The 12466-nt window shown below is 40.3% G+C and overlaps 1 long non-coding RNA gene across 1 annotated transcript in view; it reads right to left on the bottom strand.

Moving 5' to 3' along the window:
• Positions 1 to 274: 274 nt before the first annotated feature.
• LOC138447126 (uncharacterized) overlaps positions 275 to 12466 on the bottom strand; it is a 29903-nt gene continuing 17711 nt past the window's right edge. The window contains exons 2-3 of the long non-coding RNA XR_011259679.1: positions 2745 to 2896; positions 275 to 2102 (exon numbers count right to left, since the gene is read on the bottom strand). This is a non-coding gene — a long non-coding RNA (uncharacterized lncRNA). The remainder of the gene's footprint in view (positions 2103 to 2744; positions 2897 to 12466) is intronic.

Raw genomic sequence — 12466 nt, forward strand, 5'->3', positions numbered from 1 at the left:
GAATGTGTAATCTCAAGGAGTGGCCAGTTACATAGGTACCTTGGCCTCAGACACCAAGCCGTTGAACAGATCTTAAATCAGATAGATACTTTGGAGTCAGACAGATCTGGATTTGGATTTTTATTCTGCAGATTACTCTTAGTGTCACTTCTGCTAAGATATTTAATCACTCTCAACCTCAACTTTCTCATCTCTAAAAGGGAAGTAATGTTTATCCTAAAAGTGCTAGGACTAAATAAAATCATATAAAATGATTACACTGGGACCCGGCATATAGTAGGTATTCCCTTCACTTTTATTGCTATAGCAAATAGTAATCTTGAAAGCATTCTGTTGTAATTTTTTATTTTTGTGTTAAAAGTCAATGTGCTGTACTCTATAAGTCAAAGGTAACACAAGAGAAGTTTCTTGTTTCTACATCATAAAAGTTTTTCTTTACAGTTCATAGTTGCATGGAGTAGCGGTATTTATAATTAAGGGAGTGGCCCAAAAAGTGATAAAATTAAGAGAACTTTTTTATGGCATTTTTTATGGAAGCTGATCTCCTACTTCCTATGGGCACCAAGAAATAGGCCATGAACTCATTTGTTCTTTCATCACCCGACATTTACTGAATACCTCCTGGCTGCTAAAGGCTAATTTATTCACTAGAAATATGTGTATGTGGGTGCTCAGTTGTGTCTGACTCTTCACACCACCACAGACTGTAGCCCACCAGGCTTCTCTGTCCATGGGATTTTCCAGGTAAAAATACTGGAGTCGGTGGCCATTTCCTACTTCCCGGCCCAGGGATCAAACCCATGTCTCTTGCATCTCCAGCATTGGCAGGTGGATTCTTTACCACTGCACCTCCTGGAAAGCCCATGAAATATAGAAAGGAAATAATTCCTTCTTAAAAGGAAATAATTTTAGAGAGGAAACAATGACTTTTCCTCCATCCCACAAATACTTATGAAGCACTAAGTATAAAAAGGCAGAAGACACTGTCAAGATGCCTGCCTCTCCTGGAATTTAGCAAGTTATGTGACTTGTTGGGAGATGGGATACAAAGCACAGATACACAATACTGTCTTCAGATCGGGGATATAATGGGAGCGTCCCAGCAAAATATCCCTGATCTGAAAGGTGAGGTATGAATAAATGCTTCCTGCAACCCAGAGGCAGCAGACCACTGTGGTCCTAAGCATGTGGTGAGGAGTCCCAGATCTGACTCTTCCTCCCTGTGTAACCTCAGGCGAGTTATTTAATTGCTCTATGCTCCTTGTCCCTCCTTTATAAAGTAAGGATAATAAGAGTACCTACTCGTGCTGTTGCTGAGTGTACTGAATGCCTTAATAGATGCAAGCCCCTCGGAATTCTATCTGGCTCATAATTAAGTGCCCAGCAAAGTTGGCTGTCATTTCTCATCCTTGCAGTTTCAGCTCAAACAAGAAGTGAGGGGAATGTACAGAAAGTCAAGGGCATGAGAACGGGAACCATCTGGGAGACTGCACATAGATTGACTGGACCAGAGCCGAGCATCCCTCTGGGAGACCAGATCACCCGGAAGGAGCCTGGGTCCACCATTGACTAATCTGGATTTCATCGTGATGGTTATGGATTATGGGAGACACTGAAGGATTTTTAAGCATGGGAGTGACTGGATCTAAATTCTATGTCAACAAGATGACTCTGTGAACAATGTGGAAAGCAGGTGGGCCAGAGGCAGAACTGGTTGCAAAGGAATCAGTTACAGGGCCATTGCAATACTTTTCCAGGCCAAAATGTCAAGGGTCCTGACCTAGGGCAGAGCAGTGAAGATGAACAACCTTCTCCCAGGTGAAGTAGCCAGGCTGAAACTCTGATTTCAACCTCTTAAAAGATTGACTTTAAATCTCTTACTCATATGTTGGGGTTCAAGGTGTAAGAAGAAAAGGTTTATGCAATTTTGGGGGGGCTTGGACAATGTAGCTTTCTTTCTTTTTCTTCCTGTTTCTCAACAGATATTTCTTTCCTGAACAGTCTCAAGGTTGATGCATTCCAAGTGCTTGTAGACTTAGAAAGACTGCAGCAGAATCACCGGTTTCCATAGGCAGGCAGCAGTCTCCTTCTACATAGGACCCCTGTGTGGAACACCAGAGAAAGTCATCCTTTAATTTAAATCACTAAGTGTGCTGTATTACCAAATCTACCTCCCATGCATTATAACACCTCCATGTACTGTATTTCATGATAAGAAGTGGGAGGAAATTTACTCTTAATCTCATCCATTTCACTGAATTAAATCATGCACTTCTGAAATATGCATCTTAAATTACTAACAATTTGGATTAGTGTCATTTCCATAAAATGTGCTAATAATAAGTTATATGATTTCCCATTTCAGAGAAAGAACTAATTCATCAAGGCTAACTGAGCTGCTTTAGAACCTCCTAAAAAGTGCAGATGAATGTGATTTCAGAATCATTTTTTGTTAATGTGCAGAGCTAAATTTGTTGGCACAATTCCTCTGGTGTTCTTAGTGAATGATTCCAGGTGCAGTTATTAAGGTCAAATACTACAGTGTCACTGTCGAGAATTTTTTGTATAAAAACTAAGGGAGGATTACATGTTTCTTAATAGACAGTCTCCTAATAAACCATGTCCCACCTGCAGCTCTTAAGGCAAGATTCATCTCAATAAAAAGGTGTGCTTATCAAGGTTTCAATTGTAGACTTAAGAAAATCATAAAATTATAGGCCTAGGTAGGAAGCTACTTAACTTACTGTCTGTTCCCTTGGCTCTAGATGAGACAATATGTAAAATGCTGAAATCCCCTTTAGTATGCGAAAGCCATCTCCAAGGGTCATGGTGGTTTCAGCTGCTCTGGTGGGAAAGGCAGCAACTTCCTCTTTTTCTCATCATTCTACTTGGGTACCTGCCAAAGATACACATTGGGTCAAGAAGCACAACCTTTCTAACAGAAGGACCATTTATCTTATCAAGGGTATTCAAGGATTTGTACTTTCTCACTGCAAGTTCTAAATGGGCTTATTTAGGACCAGAGGGAAGATGACATAGGACAATAAATTTTCCAAGACTGCCATTCGCTAAAAACCTGTTTCTGAGGTTGACAGCTCTCACAGTTCAGAATCTGAGTATAATCTGAATATACATGCCAGATTGACTTTAAAAATCAAGTCCTGATCTCTCTCCTTTTTTACATTTACAAACCTATTGGTATGAAAGGGCTCCTTCAGGACATATAACTTGGCAAAGACAGCTCAAGGATTAGAACTCAATGATTGCACACTGTCCAAAAAACCCAAGTGCCTCCCTTGTGCTGTGAAATATACTCATGCTTCTAGTTCTCTTTTGATAATATGATTTTTATTTTCCTTTGTCATGTTAGGAGGAGGGGGTATTTGGAGAATTTCACTTCTGACTTGCAAAGTTATTGAGATTTGAGATATAGAGGAGAGAAATTTACAAGTTGTTGAGTCACTAGTGAATTGCTTTATTGCTTCAGGTGATGCGGTGAAGTGCCCCAAAGATACCTATTCCTTGTTTAAAGGAAGAATCTCAACAATAAAAAGGAAAACTACCCTGACTTCCCCTGGTCCTCTGGGTAAGTACTTTTGGCACTTGGGGTCAGAGTCGAGGAAAACAGTGAACACGAATGGCCAGGGGAATGGAGTTTCTTATGATTCTTCAGGAGATGAGGAAAACGACAAGAGAGAAGCAGCAATCATAGTTTCAAACTCCTGCCCCACTTTCTCTCCCTCAACCTTATAAAATAATCAAGTGTACCTACCAGTCCTTTCCTAGCTCTGCTTGATATTTAATTTAGTAGGGACTTGTGTTAAGGGCTGCATGCTTAAAAGGATTTATGAGCAGACTGTTTGCAGGAAGCTTTATAGTTTTAGGATTTCAACTCAAACAGTGTTATTTCCTTACAGGAATCTCAATTCCTGCAATAAGGAAAACCATGAAAATTAAAGCTGCTTTACCTGAAAGGGCGCTATGTGTCTCCTGCATATTTTTGTCCAGGACCATATACTCTGACCATTGGAGGCATGATGAGAGTGGGGGTGGGGAGTGAGAGGAGAGCCATGGACACTTAGTGATCTAATGTCATTGAAAAAATCACTTGGAGATTTCTGTGGATATTATCAGGTTGTACAGCGATTTGTAAAGCTAGCTAAGTGCCCGAGAAATGCCTTTTGAAGCTTTTTATTGATTTATTTATTTGGGGCTGGGCTGGGCCTTTGTTACTGTGCTCGGGCTTTCTCTAGTTGCAGTGAGTAGGGCTACAGGTCCATGTGGTTCCCGGGCTCTAGAGAGCAGGTTCAGTCGTTGTGGTGCGTGGTTTGAGTTGTTCCATGCCATGTGGGGTTGTCCCAGAGCAGGGATTGAACCTGTGTCCTCTGCATTGGCAGGTGGATTCTTATCCCCTGTGCCACCAGGGAAGTGCAGGAAATGACTTGGACAGGGAAGTCCAAGAAATGACTTTTTAATCTTTCTATTGAAAGTACTTTTAAATGGTAAAATAGAGAAATCACAGACTGAGAAATGTCTGCCAAGTCTCATGGTCATTTGAATGTAAAGAACAGAATCTGCTCCACAGCCAGATCTGATGAGTTTCCAAATAACAGATATGCAATTGAAAAAAAAAAAAAAACTGCTGTAAATCAAAGAATAGGAAGGGAAAAGTCCCTTTTAGAGCCTTATGACACTTGCATAAATGGGACTAGACCTGGGCCAATCAGTAAACATTTTCAGGTCAGACTGTCACAACTACTCAATTCTACAATTCTGGTGTGAGAACAGCCATAAACGATACAAATGGGCTTGGCTGTGTGCCAATAAAACTTTATTCATAAAAGCAGACAGTGGGCTGATTTTGGTTATACCAATCCTTGGTCTAGACCTTGATGCCAGGCTGGCTGCTTAGACTCCCAAGGGGATAAAATTTCAAACTGAAATGTCCAAAGAAGAATTGTGTGAGCTGGAGGTAGTTGGGTTACCTTAGCTGTCTTGTTGACAGGTGCCATATAAAACTTTGGTGTATTCCTCGACCTTTCTCTTGATTTGGTCTTCTTGACTTTCCTCCATAAATTTCAAAGATTTATAGATTAAGGATCTGCTTCTGATTTGGTCTGCTTTAAATCATCTTAATTTAATTGTGAACAATAAAAATTGGATATCATAGGCATGCAGAGCGGGTAGCCTGGTGATAAATCCAACCCACCTCAGTCTTCTAAGGAAAATCACAGTGCATTTCATAAATGTGGGGCACGGAAATGGTGATGTAAGACTAGCATTAAATAAGAGACTAATAGACTTCTACTAAGTTTTTTCAATCCTCTTCCATGAGTCACCTTGTAAATTTGAAATGAGAGAATCACTAGATATTTTAACTCCCATGTTTTAGAGTTTTTATTGGAGAAATTATGTCTTTAAAATTCACACACCATTCATCACTGTTTTATGCAGGGGAAAGGAGCTACCTAATGTCCATATGTGTTGTAGTTTGTTAAAGACTTTCCTTATAAATCAGTCTCCAGCTGTGTGTCAGCAACATTGTCACACGGAGAAAAGGAGCCCTGGCTGCTTTCCATATTTTAGGCTTGTCTTCAAATGTCCAGAATGCATTTCGCCTCTATAGAATCAAAAACCTTAAAGGGAGAAAAAGCCTTAGCCAGTTTCCTTCTTCATCACCTAAGACAAGCACAGACCGGGCTTCCTTTCATGAGGCACGCTGCAGCAGTTTCTCTTAGCAAGAAAAGCCTTCCTTTCTGTTTTAACTTTGCCAGTCATAGCCTCGGCTAGCTGACTTATTCCAGAGAATTTCAAGATTTTTTTCAACACATGTAATATTTCAACTCTTTTTAAAATATTGATTCTTATGATTTTTGAATAAACTGAATATTCTCATGCAAAAGAATGTAATTTGTTTGCCGCTATTTGTTAGAGAAAGTACAAGTTGTGTGGATTCATTGATTATAGAAGAAACAGAAAAAAAATCACTTCTTTGTCTCATTTCTGATCACTTGGTCTTCCCAGCCCAGGGCTCCAAACTGTATCTCTGGCATCTCCTGCATTGGCAGGCAGATTCTTTACCACTAGCACCACCTGGGAAGCTTCATTGGATCTTCATCTACAGTTTATTTTCAATCCTTTATCTAAAGCAAGTTTCCTTGCATTTGCCCTATAGGTGAATCCCCTTCTTGCCTGTCAGGTCTCTCTTTAAGGGAATTGTTTAGCAGACCTGTTCCTCAGGATACTCACACAAAGGCAATGCAAGGTATGTTTCTGTGTTAGAAAGGCACAAAAACTGCACCCTTTTCTGGTACAGCTATGAAGCATCAGGGAAAGAGACGAGAATCCTGAGCTAAGTGATCTCGATCCAGACACAATGCTGGCTCTGAGTATTTAACTCTGAGCCTCCTCTGAAAAGGGGGATCATAATAACACCTCAGAGTTGTGAGGATTAAAGGAGATAATGCATGTAGAAATGCTCTGCAGACTGTCAGATGCTAATCTGTTATAATTTTCTTGATGACTTTCCAGTACAGAAAAGGAAAATTATCTCTTGCACATGGCCGTACTCTCCTTTGAGCCAGATTGCCTGCGATAGGGTCAAACATTAGAGGGGTGTATCACAACATCTTCTGGTAAGTTTCTTGGCTCCCAGTACTCTCTGAAGGCCACATCAACATATGCTTTTGTAACCTACACTGATGCTGACCTGAGAAGCTTCAAGCAACAAGGCTCCACTTGTCCATAGAGCCGGGGGAGTGGGAGGGAGGAAACAGGGCGAAAGAAGGGAATCAAGGAGTTAAAGGGAATATCAGATGATACTTTGCCAGAGCAACTGAACTGAACTGATGCCAGAGTTGTTTTATTTCTGTAGAAATGAGGCTTTTCTTAAGCTATCCCATGCTTGGAAATGGTTTTATTCAGTTATACAGATCAAAGGGACCAAGCAGAAAACAGAAACAGCAATGGCAATGGGAAGGTCCCAGAATGTTTAGATAAAGATAAGGACTCTGGCCTTAATAGTGAACTATGAACAACTGCCAGCTGAGAGGCCCTGAATCTTATGGACTGTAATATTCCCTAACAGTAAGACGTGACTAACCCAGCATGAACTGTGTGGGATGAGAGCTGCCTGAAATCAGGAGAAACCCATCCATAAAAAAGAACAGTGAAAGAAGAAAAGTCAGATAGGGCCACCATAAGCACTTTAACTCTTCTTCAGTAAAGAAGCTAAGAAGCTAAACTTAGAATCACGTCTTAAAAAATAAATATACAAAACGACATTGTATAAAATTTAGTTTGTTTCATAGATATATAGGTATGCTTCTAAAATAAGTTTTGCTGATTGAATATATATTTTATAACTTCCAAAAAGTATTTAGAAAATGACCTGACCTGTAACATCAACTAGAAATAGCAGTATGAAGTCAAAAGCCGCTGATAGTCAAATGTCTGGTGTCCAGAACAGGCAAAGGAAGCAGCCCCGTCGCTCTCAAGAACTGTGTCACCATCAGCTGCTTTCTATCTAGTTCTGCCACGTTTCATTCTTACTGTGAAATGTGCTTCTGACTCGTCTTTCCACATATTGTGAGTAGAAACTATTAGAATTTGGATTTTCAAATCATGGATGTTCATGGGGGTAGGGTGGTGTAATAAGAGAATTTTTTCTTAAAAAAAAAAAAAACTAAACTAAACTCAAAATTCTACAAGTGAGAAGGAAAGAGCTCTCAGAAACACTCACAGAAAGAGAAGGGATAACTGTCCAAGGGTGAGTTGGCCTCTGATGAGCACATCCCATTTTTAATCCTGACACCAGCTATACGCATTCCCTGAAGACATTGCCTTGTTGAGAAAGACTAGAATTTTTAAATGTGGCCTGATTAAAATAAAGGAATTAATAAAACACCAACAAAGAGGGCACTGAAATGTAAAAATGGAATCATCACATTCAACAATGAATAGGCTTAGAATCCCATTATAGCTGATTTAACAGGCATGATACTATATACAGAGTATTAATAAAAACATTTAATCAGAACTGAACTGGCTTTTGAACTGTGGTGTTGGAGAAGACTCTTGAGAGTCCCTTGGACTGCAAGGAGATCCACCCAGTCCTAAAGGAGATCAGTCCTGGGTGTTCACTGGAAGGACTGATGTCGAAGCTGAAATTCCAATACTTTGGCCACCTGATGCGAAGAGCTAATTAGAAAAGACCCTGATGCTGGGAAAGATTGAGGGCAGAAGGAGAAGGGGATGACAGAGGATGAGATGGTTGGATGGCATCACCAACTCGATGGACATGGGTTTGGGTGGACTCCGGGAGTTGGTGGTGGACAGGGAGGCCTGGCGTGCTGCAGTTCATGGGGTCGCAAAGAGCCGTACACGACTGAGCGACTGAACTGAACTGAACTGAAACTGGTTTTGCTATTATTAGCTATGCAGCACTGGAAAATTTTATTTCCATAAACATAATTTTCCACCTTTAAAAAGAGATGACAGTATTTTTTTTCACATTGTATTATGTGTCTCAGCCTCCCAGCAATGGCTAAATGATCCAGAGGTTTACATTTGACACAAGATGGGCTAATCAATGCTCTGTTCTGAGAATCTGGATATTTTTAACTGAGAGAGAGAGAGACTCAAAGACTTTGGAATATAGTGACATTGGTACCACTGTTGAAGAGAAAATACCACACAATCCTGCATCTGAGATACTAGGGACTTTTTTTCTCCTTGTTTTTGCAGAGGTACACTGGACTCATCTTTTGATCCTATGAAACACCCAGTGATCCTTCCAGGAATTGTCTGTGGGTTTGTTGTGTTTTTTAAGGGTTTGTTGTGTTTTTTATGTGTGGCCTTAGAAAGACACCTTGCTTTCTGTGTCTTGTAAACAGAACTTTGAATCAAAAAGAAATAGGTCTTAGGAAGGAGACTGGTACAAGTAAAAATTCCTGAAGTGAAGAATTGGTCTAAAGTAGGGTCTAAATTGGTCTGGAGCTGGGAAGCCTATAGTATAATACACAGCAACTGATTCAACAATCCCTGGCTATCCCAGTCCATGTGGTATGGGTGGTATGTGACCCACGCTGGCCAACTGAATCATCAAAACCTAGAGACTCATTGGACCTGATTGGACCTGATTAATTCAGGATAGGCTCATGACCTAAGAGGATTCAGTAACTCAACTGTAGAAACTTTGTTTCAATTTGAGGGAAGAAAGACTTTCTCTGTTGGCCAATGAGGGGATGAAATGTAACACTGGAGCAGCAGTCTTAGCTTATTAAACAGAGAATCTGCCTGAGAAAGAATCAACACAGAGGAAAGGACAGCAGAGAATTGAAGAAAATGACCCTTTGTTTAAGAACTTGGGCCTTGAAGCCCTTTAAATTTTTTTGTAAAAAGAATATCTTTAATATGTAAATAGTTCAACAGCATCGTTAAAAACTTTTGGCCACTGATAAAAAGATGATTAGCCCAACTTGACAAAAACTTGACAATACCACTGCAATTTGAATTTAGGTACAACTGTTATGTTTCTAATGATAGTATGCAGGAAGTTTTTAATTATATATTTAAAAGATTTGTAAATTTTTGCATTCAGCATGCACCATTGTCTAAACTTCTTGGCAAAACTTGGTGTGCTGAAGTTACTTCACTCATACACAGATGATGCTAAAGAAAAGAGGGCCATCTCTGCTGGGAGCCCAAGATAAAAGACACACACCAGCCTGTCCTGCTACTACGCTTGCTGGGAGCCTCTGACTAGACAAATGTTTTCTCATCTTATAAGGATAAAAAAATGACCCAACTTTTTTGAAGACGGAGGACCATAGGCTATCAGGGCATTTATGCCACCTCCTTGGCCATATTGATGAGAACCTGTTAACCCTTGCTGAAATGCTTTAGTGTGTTTTTTACTGTATCTAAGACAGAGAAGTAGTTGCCTTAAAGCTTGCTTTTGTTTTATCTATAAGAATCTTTCTAATTCCCACCTTTGAAATTAGAAGATTTGTTTCTAATCCCACTGATACACAGATATATGGCCTAGATGCTTCACACATAGGAGCCAATAAATTCTCCTTGGCTCAAATACCGATTTGAATTGCATTTTCTATAACTTGCTACCAAAAGAGTCTAGACTAACACAGTTCCTGCCCCACAACTAGGCTTATCTAGTCTTGCAGACATAGACAAGCCTGTAAAATCTGCTCTCTCATCCTCAGAGTTCTTTGCTGATGAGTCTCATATGTTCTATTCTCACAAAACAATGCCTTATAATCAGGTGTTCATTGGAGGTAACTTTATAAGTATATAAGGTCATTCCAAATGAATATAAATATCAATTAGTTTGTTGCTGTGTTATTGTTCAGTTGCTAAGTTGTGTCCAACTCTTTGTAACTCCATGGACTATATAATGCCAGGCTTCCTTGTCCTTCACTATCTCCTGGAGCTTGCTCAGACTTATGTCCTTGGGGTCAGTGATGCTACCTAACCGTCTCATCCTTTGCTGCCTCCTTCTCCTTTTGCCTTCAGTCTTTCCCAGCATCAGGGTCTTTCCTAAGGAGTCAATTCTTTGCATCAGGTGGCCAAAGGTTTGGAGCTTCAGCTTCAGCAACAGTCCTTCCAATGAATATTCAGGGTTGATTCAAGATTGATTGGTTTGATCTCCTTGCAGTCCAAGGGACTCTCAAGAGTCTTCTCCAACACCACAGTTCAAAAGCACCAATTGTTTGGCTCTCACCTTTCTTTATGGTCTGACTCTCACATCTGTACATGACTACTGTCAAAACCACAGCTTTGACCATACATGCTTTTGTCAGCAAAATAATGTCTCTGATTTTTAATATGTTGTTTAAGTTTGTCATAGCTTTCCTTCCAAGAGCAAACGTCTTTTAATTTCATGGCTGTGATCACCACCCACAGTGATTTTGGAGCCCAAGAAAATAAAATCTGTCACTGCTTCCCTTGCTCTGTGGAACAATTTGCCGTGAAGTGATGGAATCATGAATCTTAGTTTTCTGAATGTTGAGTTTCAAGCCTCTTTGATTGGTTTAAATATTTTTATAAACTATTCCATGAAAAACACCCATTTAACAGGGGGAATCATACACTAGTATTTTTTAATTTATTCATTTTAATTGGAGGCTAATTACTTTACAATATTGTACTGGTTTTTGCCATACACTGACATGAATCAGCCATGGATATACATGTGTTCCCCATCCTGAAGACCTCTCCCACCTCCTTCCACATCCTATCCCTCTGGGTCATCCCAGTGCACCAGCCCCGAGCACCCTGTCTCATGCTTCAAACCTGGACTGGCAATCTATTTCACATATGATAATATACATGTTTCAGTGCTATTCTCTCAAATCATCCCACCCTCACCTTCTCCCACAGAGTCCAAAAGACTGTTCTATACATCTGTATACACTAGTATTTTTATATGCCCAATCCCTAGTAAAATATGTTAAGCATACTAGTTGCACAAAATGATGAGGTTAAATTGAATTAGAAAAAATCACTGGGGTAAGAAGATTTGAAGTGAGTTGTTGCCAGTACAGAGTCCCTGTAAGCTATGTAAAAATGCTGAATGAGAAAAATCTCCTTTTATAAGAAAGAATAAAATGCACAATTATATCACAAAAGTTGAGAAAAGTTATGCCAAGGGCTGCAGGCATTCTGATGCTCTGGGGAGAGAAGAATTGCCTGTACTGGATAAGGAGTGAAAAGAAAAAAAGTATCCACTCAGAAGTTACAGTTACAGAACCCAGATGCCCTCAAACTATTATAGTAATCCAGGCAGGGAGGAGGCCCAGTTCTGCCATGAGGCGGAGGCTAGTTTGTGCTCTTGGAGTCCACAGCAACCCCAGGAGAGTCAGCGGGGCCCCCAGAGGGTGATCCCACCTCTCTCATGCTCTTCCTCATCCCACACTCATGGATCTGGTTAAAGCAGGGAGGCAGAGGCTGGGAAAGACTTTTGAGTAAAACTTTGTCTTAGGAAAAAGCCCTAGTTCGGAGATAGTCCCCAGGAACAGTTGCTTCCTAACTGAACTAAAGTCTGATAGTCCCATATTTCCAAGTAGCCTAACTAACACAAAGAGCCCAGTTTCCCCATGGGAAAAATGGACATCGTGCTCCTTGCGCTATTTCCCTGGAGTTATTATAAGACCCAGTGACAAAATTAACTACTGGTACATGAAAGCGCTTTGTAAATGTGAACACAGTTCGTGATTACAAGTTTTATTTTTGCCCCTCCTTATGTCTGGACTTAGTGTCCTGGCTTTTAGAATCTGGCAGTGTGTAAGTAGAGCTCTGGGGCTGCATAATTAAAGTAGGCTAACTGCTGCAAGCCACAGACCCCAAATCACACTGGCATATCGTGGCCTATCCCACCTGCTCATTCATACCACCTCCCATCATGCACCAGCAGGTGATTTTTCATCCCAGCTTCTTGTATGTCATG

This window comes from Ovis canadensis, chromosome 11, assembly GCF_042477335.2.
Source record: "Ovis canadensis isolate MfBH-ARS-UI-01 breed Bighorn chromosome 11, ARS-UI_OviCan_v2, whole genome shotgun sequence".
NCBI lineage: Eukaryota > Metazoa > Chordata > Mammalia > Artiodactyla > Bovidae > Ovis > Ovis canadensis.